The sequence below is a fragment of the Myxine glutinosa genome, chromosome 6 (genome assembly GCF_964187855.1).
Source record: "Myxine glutinosa chromosome 6, kmMyxGlut1.1, whole genome shotgun sequence".
Taxonomy (NCBI): domain Eukaryota; kingdom Metazoa; phylum Chordata; class Myxini; order Myxiniformes; family Myxinidae; genus Myxine; species Myxine glutinosa.
In genome coordinates this window covers 23120179-23132025 of record NC_136266.1, presented here as the reverse complement: position 1 = coordinate 23132025, position 11847 = coordinate 23120179, and positions in this window count along the sequence as shown.

The following is an 11847-nucleotide window of genomic DNA, read 5'->3' as shown; positions in this document are numbered from 1 at the left end:
CTATTTAATTAATTTTCAAAAAGTTACACATTCTGATGAAACACTGGAGGTTTAGGTATGCTATGAGCCAATTGATTAAGAAATTAATTATTTTACGATTATCATTTATTTATTTTAATTATGCAATTGATCAATCAATTATTTTACACCGCTCCCTTTCAATTTCTTCTCCATGTGCTGCACGTGTGTAGTGAGCCAGCCTGGATTTTGGAAGTTGAACACCAGCAGAGGGTTACTGGAAGAACGCATGCAATCTTGAATTCCTGGCGAGGCTTGAAAAACAGGGCAGAGGGAGCCAATGGTGGAGAACAGACGTAGAAAACAGAGAGACCACCGACCTGCCAGTGACATACTGAAGCAACGGATCTTGTACTTCAGCCTCATCACGAGAGATTCCAACAATTTTGAGAGCTTTAAATTCCACCCAATCCAGATGAGACCAAACTCCAAAAGTGATTTTAAGTATGTCAGGGTATGTTCTCTACACATGTTATAATACATGACGATGCAGTGGAGATCTTGTTGTAAATGCGAGACCTAGATGTAAATCAGATTATTAATGATGATGTAACTCACCCTCTCCATTTTTGTGTAGTTTATCATCGGCCAGGAAGAAATTTCACTTCCACGGGTTAAAACCAGGACATTTAGAAATTCCTCCTTGCTTTGTACTACAAGGCAATACAACGACTCCATTTATAGATGAGTCTAATGAACGTGTTGCTGCTCGAGATCTGCTTTGTTTGAATTATTCATTTGGTATTTCCAATTAATATATTACATGTAATGTTGTTTTTATGATGTATGTTTTTTTATGTTGAAGTTTCTACTATTTTTATGGGATAGCTGTTTTGCAAAGGATTTTTTTTTTTTGCATACATAATCGAGGCTCGTGAAAGAGCTAACATTTATCACACAAACAAATCAAACAGACAAACAAACAAAAAGTATGTAAAAAGGGGAGCGGTAGACAAGATGGGGAGAGAAGGGGAAGCACATAAACACAACATTTGAGAGCAGGGACATCGGGAATGTGTGGGAGGAAGAGGGCTTGGGGGGAGGCAGCGTAGAAAGGGGGGGGGGGGGGGTGGGAGAAGTATAAACACAAGGACACCAAGGACTTCAAGGAAAGAAGTTGGTATTTCAAAAAAGTGGATTTGGGGTGAAATTAGCGGGGGTAGAAAAGATCAAGGTTTTGGATGGGGGTCGGGGGAAGATAAGAGATGGTGGTGAACAGCTGTTTTAAAGACCTGGAGGGGGGAGTGGGATTGAAGAGAGTAAGGGAGTTTGTTCCAGAGGCGGGAGAAAAGAGGAATGAAGGAGTGAAGGTGAGCAGAGAGACTTGATTTTGGCAGTTTAACCATAAGAGGGTTGCAGGCAGATCTTGTGCGACCTGTAGGAATATTTGGGGGACAGAGCACAGACAGACCGGGGGGAGCGAGGCCGGAGAGGAGTCAGTAGAAGACAGAAACTGCAGTGAGTGAGTGAAAGGCCCTCGGAGTTAGCTTCATCGCGGGAGATTCCAATGATTCTGAAAGCTTTGGTTTCAACAGCGTGAAGACGAGCTTGGTGTGAGGCAGGAGCACCAGCCCAGAGGGGAGAGCAGTATTCCATTGAGCTGCGGATGAAAGCCTTGTATGTGGTGAGGAGCTCAGGTGTGCCAAGGAAGGGCTTCGCACGACGAAGGATGCCCAGTCGGCGACTGGCTTTGGAGGCCAGATTTGAAATGTGGTTTTCCCAGGAAAGATCATGGCAGATAGTGAGACCCAAAAGCTTGAGTGACAGAACTTCTTGGAGAGGATTATTCAGAAAGTGGATGGAAGGGTTGTCCAGTCGGTCTTTTCAGAGAGACATCGTAAGAGTGTGAGATTTGTCAGGATTGAAAGACATGTTCCACTTGTTTGCCCAGTCTGTGATTTTGTCCAGGTCTGCAGAGAGTGAAGAGGCTGCAGACTGCCGATCTGGGGGATGAGGAATGGAGCCGCAGGGAGTGGAGTCATCAGCAAAGAGATAGAGAGGATTTTCAAGAGAGTCGGAGAGATCATTGATGAAGACCAGAAAAAGCACAGGGCCCAGAACACTGCCTTGGGGAACTCCAGCCTGAACAGGAAGAGGAGATGAGAGAAACCCATTCAGGGCCACACGTTGACTCTGACCAGAGAGGAAGTCCGCCATCCATGCGTGGAGATTTCCATGGATACCAAAGGAGGAGTGTTTGGTGAGCAGAGCGGGGTGCCAGACCGTATCGAAGGCACGTGATATGTCGAGGGAGACAGCTCTAATTTCCTGTTTGGCATTGAGGACCTCCAGCCATTGTTGAGACAGCAGAAGCAGCATGTCCAGAGTAGAGTGACCTGGTCTGAAACCAAATTGATGATCAGAGATCAAGCCATTGGAGAAGAGGAAAGATTTCATATCCGAAGCAATGATGGATTCCATGACTTTGCTGATAATTGGGAGAAGGCTGAGAGGTCTGTAGTTGCTAGGATCTGTTTTTGCACCTTTTTGTGCAAAGCGGTGATGTTGGCTGATTTCCAAGCAGATGACAGATGATCTTGAGCAAAAGAGAGGGTGAAGAGAAGAGAGAGAGGGAGTGAAAGAGCGGAAGAACAGGATTTTAGGACCCGTGGGCTGATGCTGTCAGGTCCAGTTGCAGAATCAGAGTCGAGGGTTGACAGAAACTTTTCCACCTTGTCAGGAGGAAAGGACACAGAGTCCAGGAGCAGCTGGGTATGACTGGGTACGGTGGGTACAGAGAGGGATGGGTTTGGGACACAAGATTTAGAGGCAAACACAGAGTTGAGGCATTCAGCTTTTTCACATGCGGAGTCAGCTGTGTAGCCGTTTGAGGTAAGGGAGGGGATGGAGGAGGAACAAACACCAGAAAAAGATTTGACCAGATGCCACCAGGATTTGGAAGAGGGAGACAGATAAGAGAGTTCGGTCTTGAGAACGGAGAGATATTGTTTCCTGGCTCTCCTGAGGGTGGACACACACTTGTTTCGGGCTTTGTGAAAGGAAATGAGGTTTCCTTCCGTTGGATTTGCTTTCCAGGAGACGAAGGCAAGTTGTTTCTGGGCAACAGCCTCACCACAAGATTCCGTGTACCATGGATGGGAGGAAGGGTATGACAACTGAAGACGAGATGGGATAAATCTGTGCATGAGAGAGAGCAATTTACTTTGGAAAAATTCCCAGGATGAGTTGATGTCAGAGGTGGTAGAAATGGGAGACCAGTCCAGATGATTGATGGCTGCTTGAAGACCGTGCCAGTTGGCCTGAGTGAAATGCCAAACTCGTCGACGCTGAGGAGGCTCCCTGAGAATGGTCAGAGAGATGTCCATTTTAACAAGCACATGATCAGATGAGCCGATTGGAGCAGAAGAGCAGCAGACATTTGCAGGGAAGTTTGTCATAACCAAGTCTAGAAGAGAAGATACTGCATTGACTGAGATCCGGGTCGTGAAATTGACAGATTGTGTCAGTCCCAATGAGTCGCAGAAGTCCTTTGCTGAGGAGCCATGGCTGGTGAGAGAGGGTACCCACACCCAGCCAACTGGCATGGTGACAATTGAAATCACCACATATGAGGAAGAGAGAGTTGGGATGAGTCGATAGAAGTTGGTCCATATTATCAGACAGCGAGACGTAGATGGAATCATCACTGTTTGGTGGACGGTACAACACACATATGAACAAGAGGTGGGAGCGAAGGGGAAGTCATAGCCAGAGGTATTCCTGGGGTGAGGTGGAGAGAGGGCAGTGCAGGGCGAGGGAGAAAGAGAGTTTTTGATAAAGATAGCAACCCCACCTCCAAGACGAGGCTCAGGTCTATCATACCGGAGGAGGGAGAAACGCGGGAGAGATAGTAAGGAATCAGAGACAACATGAAGGAGGAAAGTTTCTGTTAAGCAGATCACGTCTGGTTTGTCAGAAGCAACCTGTATGGAGAGATCAGTTAAGTTTGAACGAAGGCCCCGGATGTTTGAGGTCCATACCGTTAATGAAGAGGAAGGGGGAGCATCGGCTACAGAACAGGGGGGAGGAGGTGTTGGGCAAGATGTGGAGGAGGTGTTGGGCAAGATGTGGAAGAGGAGTAAGAGGTAGGGAGAGCTGTTGAAGGTGTGTCAGAGATTTCAGAATAGCTCGTGTTAGGGTGCCGGCTTGGTATCCTTGGATCCTGAGTTTGAATCCCGGTCGATCGTTGAATTAACGCCATGAAGGTTGATTCAGCCTGCCATCTTTCCGAGGTTGGCAAATTGAGTACCAGCTCACTGGTAATTGGGGCACTGCATCAGTGGCACCAACGCGCTTCCAGAGGATTGATGCAACCAGCAGCCACAGGCTGCATACGAAACAACATGTCCACCTTTGGTGGCGGAGGTAATAAAATTAGTCTAAAGAGACAAATGTGATGCTGGAGTGCCAGCCCGTAGCGGAAAGCAATACCTCATTGAAGTATTTTTTTTTTTTGTGCACTAAGTCAAGGCTCATATAAGAGCTAACATATAGAAGACATAATAAAGGGAGCAGGTGACAAGAGGGGAGAGAGAGAGGGAAGTACAACAACAGTGGAGAACAGGGACACCGGGAGATCTGTGGAAGGGAGAGGGCTAGGGCGGGTTACACAGGATAAACAAGATGGACACTACAAGGAGCTACGGACAAAGGCCTTGTGGACTGCGAGAATCTCTGATTTTCTATGGGAAGATATGAGGCGACAGATGACGCCCAGTCTGATCCTGGCTTTGGAGACCATCTTTGCTACGTGTCGGCTCAGGAGAGGTCGTAGCTGATGATGAGGCACAGACCTTCAAGAGACTGAACCTCTCCGATGGATGTCAAAGAAAATACATAGGTAGTGAAACGGAAAACGAAATACTGCATTGGAGTCATCAGAAGGAATCAGAATAAATAAAGAGCGAAATGGAGTCATCAGGAGGAACCGGGACAGATAGATTTCAGCTGTTCTTTCACAGGCAAAAACATAGCAACAGTTACAAGCTACCAGAGTTGTTCGTTTGACGATCATTTGTTAGGTTCGTTTGACGATCATTCTAAAGCAATAGGATGAGAATGAGATATTCCAGGTGTGAGCGACATGTTACATTTAGCAGATCAGAGTCAATAATTTCCAGATCAGCAGAGAGTCTCTTGGAGACATATCCCAAAAAAAAAATCAAATTATGTGTACAGGGCCTTCAGAAAGTATTCACACCCCTTGACCTTTTCACTTTTTGTTGTGTTACAACATGAATTTCAAATGAATTAAATTGAGTATTTTTTGTCACTGATTCCCATGAGGTCAGAGTGGAATTAATTTTTTTGATTTATACAAATTAATGAAAAATGAAATACAGAAATATCTAATTTACATCCAGTAAATATTCAACCCCCTGAGAAAATACTTCCGAGAAGCGCCTTTGGCATCGATTAGAGCTTTGAGTCTTCTTGGGTATGTCTGTATCAGCTTCGCCACATCTGTATTTGGGGAGTTTCTCCTATTCTTCCTTGCAGATTTGCTCAAGCTCTGTCAAGTTGGATGGGGAGCGTAGGTGAACAGCAATCTTCAGGCCTTTCCACACATTCTCAACGGGATTCAAGTCTGGGCCTTGGATGGACCATTCAATAACTTTCATGTTCTTGTTCTGAAGCCATTTCAGTGTTGCTTTGGCTGTATGTTTGGGGTCATTGTCCTGTTGGAACTGTTACATATTTATGTGAAGGTATGTGAATTACCATTCAGGTTGCTTATCCGTGTGTATTATATTAAGGGTTGTTGTGATTGGAGGGTCAGGAGCCCTTCTGAACAAGTGGCCGGAAACGGAAGTGGCCGGAAACGGAAGAAGAAAAGACACGAGGAGAAAAAAGGACGGTGATTATTCTTCCTCGCCCCGCTCCGAAAAAAGGTGGAAGCGACCTTGCGCAGCGTGGACAAAGCGGCGTTCCGAAACCCGTCTGGCGAGAGGAGTTACCTGGACGCGTAACTACCTTTTGAGACGTCAAGTCCCCGTGAGTTCGTGCACGGAACCAAGCGGCCCGCTTGGTTTGCCCCGTCTACAAGGACGCGTACGGGTCGCACTTTGGGGCCTCGCGCGCGTTGGAAGCCGCGCTGGGTTTTGCCCCGTGGCTTGGCAAGGAGGTGTGCGCTGCAGCAGCGGTCCCCGGTACGAGACGGCACGTTTGGAGCACGTCCGCCCGGGGTTCGTTCAACCGCCCGTGTGCGGAGAAGAGAGACATTGTGAGAGACATTGACCACGGAGGGAGTCAGGAGTGGGGCTCACGTGAGAAATGTATAAGATGGCCATCTTAGAGTTATTGTAGATGAGTTACATCTTTGGGATATTGATTGTTGATTGTTGATGGTTGATTGCTCGGGGAATATATCACTGATTATTCCGGATCCTTGGTGTGGGGTTTCCTTTTGATTGGAATTCCTATTGATTGCGTTACGAAAGCTCATATATATAATACTACTTGCTGGCGAAGGTCCTCTCACGGTCCGGGGGTCACCGAGACCAGGTAGTCACCGAGGGGACCACGTAACAGAATTGGGGGCTCGTCCAAATTACGATTTGCGGTTTCGCAATTGGGTCTACGTCCGGGATTTAAAATTGTATAAAGTAATAAAATAATAATTTTTATTAATTAAAATTTATTAATTAATTATTAATTGGTAAAAAAAAATTTTGAGAAATTGGGGTAAAATCTTGGGTGAAGGTTAACAGGTGTTAACGATAGGCACCATGGCGTTTGTGGCACAGAACTTTGGGGTAACACCGAGTGAGGCACAGTTCCGAGCGTTGCTAAAGTCGGACCTCTTGAAATTGGCCAAACATTTTAACTTGGAGGTCCGAACTAATTTGAGGAAGGCAGAGTTGCAGGCCACGGTGATACAATCTATGGTGGGATTAGGAACATGGGACGAGTTAGCCTGGGAGTGGCTACCCGAAGAACCAGAAGACGTTGAGCTCCGGAAACTGGAGTTGCAGTTACGGAGCCAGGAACGGATTAAAGAAGAAGAAAGGAAAGCAGAAAAGGAAAGAGCAGAAGAAGAAAGGAAAGCAGAAAAGGAAAGAGCAGAAGAAGAAAGGAAAGCAGAAAAGGAAAGAGCAGAAGAAGAAAGGAAAGCAGAAAAGGAAAGAGCAGAAGAAGAAAGGAAAGCACAAGCAGAGGAAAGGAGAGTGGAACGAGAACTCCAGGAAAGGTTAGAAGACAAAAAAGCAGAGGAAAGGAGAGCTGCAAGGGACCTCGAAGCAGAGGAGAGAAAAGCGGAAAGGGAATTAAAGGAACGTGACATGGAGCTTCAGCAAGAAATCAAATTCAAGGAGCTGGAGTTAATGAGAGAACGGGGAGAGGCACCACCCTTGCTGACGGGGTCGACACCTAACCAGAAAACCTGGGATGTGGGCAGACATGTGAGGCTGGTTCCACCGTTCAGTGAAAAAGAAGTCGCGAAATTTTTTCCACACTTTGAGAAAGTGGCTCGACAATTAAATTGGCCGGAGGAGGCATGGACCATACTCGTGCAAAGTGTGCTGGTGGGGAAAGCTCAGGAAATTTATTCGGCGCTACCAATGGACCAATGTGCAGATTATGAGGTACTGAAGAAGCACATCCTCAAGGCCTATGAGTTGGTTCCGGAAGCTTACAGGCAAAAATTCAGGAATGCCAGGAAGAGGGAGAGTGAGACCCATGTGGAGTTTGCCAGAGTGAAAGAAAACATGTTTGATCGGTGGTGTGAGTCAAAAGGAGTCGGGAATGACTTCGAGAAATTGCGGGACTTGATCCTGGTGGAGGAATTCCAGCAGTGTGTCCACGAGGACATCAAAGTGTACCTGCAGGAAAAGAAGGTACCAAAGTTGTGGGACGCAGCCACCATGGCAGATGATTATGCCTTAACCCACCGAATAGGGGTCCACGAACCTAACTCCTCGCCTAGATCTCCGCAGGGGAGGTGGGGAACAGCAGGTGCGGAGAACGACCATACATGGCGGCGGCCTCGAGATGATTATGGGGACAACTATGATACCCCACCGGTTCGAAATCGGAGGGATGAGGGCCCAAGACAAACTTATAGTTCGGGGGGCCCGAGGCAGACCACGAGTTTTTCCTCCGGGCCTACTTGCGCTTTTTGCAAGAAACCTGGACACTTGATGTCCAGTTGTTACCGCATGAAAAGCGAAGACCCAGAGCGGAGTCCGACTACTACGACTCCAAACGCAATGGCCATTGTGAGAAATCGCCATCAAAAGGGTTACCAACCATTTATTTCAGAGGGGTTTGTGTCACGGGATGGAGCCTCGACTAACCGGAAACCGGTTAGGATATTGAGGGACACAGGGGCACATCAATCTTTAATGCTTGAAGGCATTTTGCCATGGTCCGAGGAGACGGCAACGGGGGATAGTGTTCGTTTACAGGGGATCGGGGGCGGTGTTAGTGCTCCCCTTCATGTCATCCATTTGGAGTCCGATTTGGTGTCAGGACCGGTCACCGTCGGTTTACAAGCCACGCTTCCTGTAGAGGGTGTATCTGTGGTTATCGGGAATGATTTGGCCGGGGGTCAAGTTTATGGTAACCTGAGGGTTGGTAAAGAGCCCAGCAGGGAAAATAACGCCACACCAGCTCGGGATGGCGACAAAAGTGCCAAGTTATTTGTAGGGGGACTGAACTTCAAAACAGAGGAAGAAGTTCTGACCTCTGTCTTCAACAGATATGGGCCGCTGGTGGAAGTGCGGTTGGTAAGAGACTGGGAAACGCAACAGTCAAGAGGGTTCGGCTTTGTCACGTTTGCCAGCACAAAAGACGCCAGAGAGGCAGAGAAGAATTGGAATGGCAAGGATTTGGAGGGTCGGACCATAACAGTAGGGAAGGCATTTCGTAGGCGTCGAGAGGTCTACAGGAGAGGACAACTGGGCGGTAGTTTTGGTGGTGGCCGCAATCAATATTATGGAGGCTCCCTGAGTTATGGCCGCTCCCGAAGGAAGGATTGGAAAAATGGTGGCCGAGAAGGAGACCGCTATTCATGGGACTACAGGGACCAGTGGTCCCACCCTAATTATTAGGGAAGTTCTGAGAAGTTGAAGCACTGAAGGCGGCGGAGCCGCCGAGCCAAGATTCCTACACGAATTAACCGTGAACGCCGTTCCTAAAGGCGTCCATGTAGTGAACTTTCATGCACGGACTAACCGTGAACTCCACGTTCCTCAAGGCGCCCATGTAGAGAACTTTCCTGCACGGACTAACCGTGAACTCCGCGTTCCTAAAGGCATCCATGTAGTGAATACTCGGCTTGGCCTCCCGGAAAAAGTGCTATCGAGTTGCTTAACTTTGGATCTTTGATCAACCCTTAACCTTCATTCCCAAGATACGGACGGTCAAAGTCAGAGGGTCATGAGATGGAGTTTGATTTGGCAGGGACAATGTCGTTGTTGGTACTTAGTCCAGAGGGAGTAATCTGGAGGGGTTGTGGTGAAATTTTGGTTGCTTTATTTTTAAGTGATAACTGTGCCCGGGGGGAACTGATAATGTGGGGGGGGTTGAGTTATCTGGTTTGTTTCTCCAAATTGGCCGGCAAAGAAAGTTTTCGCTGGGTTCAAACTTTCTTTCTTGAAGGGGGGGAGTGTTACATATTTATGTGAAGGTATGTGAATTACCATTCAGGTTGCTTATCCGTGTGTATTATATTAAGGGTTGTTGTGATTGGAGGGTCAGGAGCCCTTCTGAACAAGTGGCCGGAAACGGAAGTGGCCGGAAACGGAAGAAGAAAAGACACGAGGAGAAAAAAGGACGGTGATTATTCTTCCTCGCCCCGCTCCGAAAAAAGGTGGAAGCGACCTTGCGTAGCGTGGACAAAGCGGCGTTCCGAAACCCGTCTGGCGAGAGGAGTTACCTGGACGCGTAACTACCTTTTGAGACGTCAAGTCCCCGTGAGTTCGTGCACGGAACCAAGCGGCCCGCTTGGTTTGCCCCGTCTACAAGGACGCGTACGGGTCGCACTTTGGGGCCTCGCGCGCGTTGGAAGCCGCGCTGGGTTTTGCCCCGTGGCTTGGCAAGGAGGTGTGCGCTGCAGCAGCGGTCCCCGGTACGAGACGGCACGTTTGGAGCACGTCCGCCCGGGGTTCGTTCAACCGCCCGTGTGCGGAGAAGAGAGACATTGTGAGAGACATTGACCACGGAGGGAGTCAGGAGTGGGGCTCACGTGAGAAATGTATAAGATGGCCATCTTAGAGTTATTGTAGATGAGTTACATCTTTGGGATATTGATTGTTGATTGTTGATGGTTGATTGCTCGGGGAATATATCACTGATTATTCCGGATCCTTGGTGTGGGGTTTCCTTTTGATTGGAATTCCTATTGATTGCGTTACGAAAGCTCATATATATAATACTACTTGCTGGCGAAGGTCCTCTCACGGTCCGGGGGTCACCGAGACCAGGTAGTCACCGAGGGGACCACGTAACAGAACGTACATCTTCACCGCAGTCTCAGGTGTTTTGCACTCCAAAGCAGGTTCTCCTCAAAGATTTGCTTGTGTTTGTCTCTGATTCTTACACGAGTGGGTGTTGGTGAGTGTGATATCAATAAGATGTTCTGATTGTTACATGTGTGTGTCTTATTGTTTGTGATATCATTAAGATGTTCTGATTCTTACATGTGTGTGTCTTATTGTTTGTGATATCATTAAGATGTTCTGATTCTTACATGTGTGTGTTTTGAGTGTGACATCATTAAGATGTTCTGATTGTTACATGTGTGTGTCTTATTGAGTGTGATAACAATAAGATGTTCTGATTGTTACATGTGTGTGTCTTGAGTGTGATGTCAATAAGATGTTCTGATTGTTACATGTGTGTGTCTTATTGAGTGTGATATCAATAAGATGTTCTGATTGCTACATGTGTGTGTCTTATTGAGTGTGATATCAATAAGATGTTCTGATTGCTACATGTGTGTGTCTTGAGTGTGATATCATTAAGATGTCCTGATTGTTACATGTGTGTGTCTTATTGAGTGTGATATCAATAAGATGTTCTGATTGCTACATGTGTGTGTCTTATTGAGTGTGATATCATTAAGATGTTCTGATTGTTACATGTGTGTGTCTTGTTGAGTGTGATATCATCAAGATGCTCTGATTGTTAAATGTGTGTGTCTTATTGAGTGTAATATCATTAAGATGTTCTGATTGCTACATGTGTGTGTCTTATTGAGTGTGATATCAATAAGATGTTCTGATTGCTACATGTGTGTGTCTTATTGAGTGTGATATCAATAAGATGTTCTGATTGCTACATGTGTGTGTCTTATTGAGTGTGATATCAATAAGATGTTCTGATTGCTACATGTGTGTGTCTTATTGAGTGTGATATCATTAAGATGTTCTGATTGTTACATGTGTGTGTCTTGTTGAGTGTGATATCATCAAGATGTTCTGATTGTTACATGTGTGTGTCTTATTGAGTGTGATATCAATAAGATGTTCTGATTGCTACATGTGTGTGTCTTATTGAGTGTGATATCATTAAGATGTTCTGATTGTTACATGTGTGTGTCTTGTTGAGTGTGATATCATCAAGATGTTCTGATTGTTACATGTGTGTGTCTTATTGAGTGTGATATCATTAAGATGTTCTGATTGTTACATGTGTGTGTCTTGAGTGTGATATCAATAAGATGTTCTGATTGTTACATGTGTGTCTGGTTGAGTGTGATATCATTAAGATGTTCTGATTGTTACATGTGTGTGTCTTGTTGAGTGTGATATCATTAAGATGTTCTGATTGTTACATGTGTGTGTCATATTGTTTGTGATATCATTAAGATGTTCTGATTGTTACATG